Here is a 1,323-nt window from a genome sequence, read left to right on the forward strand (position 1 = left end):
AGGCTTATCTTGGGATGGCATAGGCGCCCCGGCCGATGTAATTGATTGCACTGAGGCTTATCTTGGGATGGCATAGGCGCCCCGGCCGATGTAATTGATTGCACTGAGGCTTATCTTGGGATGGCATAGGCGCCCCGGCCGATGTAATTGATTGCACTGAGGCTTATCTTGGGATGGCATAGGCGCCCCGGCCGATGTAATTGATTGCACTGAGGCTTATCTTGGGATGGCATAGGCGCCCCGGCCGATGTAATTGATTGCACTGAGGCTTATCTTGGGATGGCATAGGCGCCCCGGCCGATGTAATTGATTGCACTGAGGCTTATCTTGGGATGGCATAGGCGCCCCGGCCGATGTAATTGATTGCACTGAGGCTTATCTTGGGATGGCATAGGCGCCCCGGCCGATGGAATTGATCTTACTGGAAGCGAAATAGACCACTGCTTGAGTAGTCCACCGCAGTAATATAGTCCAATAGTACTCTACCTCTTTTATGAGCGCTATACTGAGCTTCAATACTAGAGTCGAAGCTCTTGAGTGAGATCTTGAGAATGTCTATTAGTGATTAGTATTCGTCCGGGAGCGTCCCCACTAGGTGGATCCCGCGCCGGTTTCGCCAAGAAACCCAACCCATCGCCTTAACAAAATTGCGCGCGCTGGGGTGGGGGCCCCGGGCGCGCGCTAAAATCAAACCGGCATTACCTGCGGCTAGAGTATATAGGCATTTTGAAAGCGTCTTCTCGCGACCTAGCCATTCAATTTCGTTGAGGTTTAAATAGCATACGTAGCAGCCCGACACAGGTTGAGCACGCACTAGTCTGCGAGAATGTAACACAACAGTTTCGACAAGGAGCCGATTTAAAATGACCGCAAGTTCGAATCCCAGGCCTGACAATTTTAAATCTTTTATACATGTCACAAAAACCTAGCGGAGCGATGCAGTCCAGCAAGATTCACGCAATTGTGCTGTCTCTGAAAGCCGTCTCTGCCCGATTCGTGCAGCTCAGTTGGTAGAGCGCTCGCCCATCATGCGAGAATGCGCAGGTTCGATTCCCACGGACCACGTTTTTCATGCAACCTCTTAAAACGTGTGTGTAATGTTGGATTGCTAACTTCAGTACGATTTTGTCTTCTACCGTTTGTATACAACGATTACCAACGTCGGATGATGTATATTTGTGTCGATATTAGCTCGATATTTCGTCAAGAAAAACGTTGCGTCAGAACACCGTGCGATGTTTCGAGAGGCATCCATTTCCACGATTGCTAATTTCTCGTGTGTATCCAAACGTGTCGAACATTTTCTTGAGATAAGTATGTAAT

General features: G+C 49.2%; 1 non-coding gene across 1 annotated transcript; it reads left to right on the forward strand.

The window, feature by feature from the left end:
* Nucleotides 1-991: 991 nt before the first annotated feature.
* On the forward strand, nt 992-1,063 carry Pmar_PMAR005728. The gene has a single exon. It is a non-coding gene; the product is annotated as a tRNA-Asp (tRNA).
* Nucleotides 1,064-1,323: the final 260 nt, after the last annotated feature.

Source organism: Perkinsus marinus (genome assembly GCF_000006405.1).
Source record: "Perkinsus marinus ATCC 50983 genomic scaffold scf_1104296948498, whole genome shotgun sequence".
Taxonomy (NCBI): domain Eukaryota; phylum Perkinsozoa; order Perkinsida; family Perkinsidae; genus Perkinsus; species Perkinsus marinus.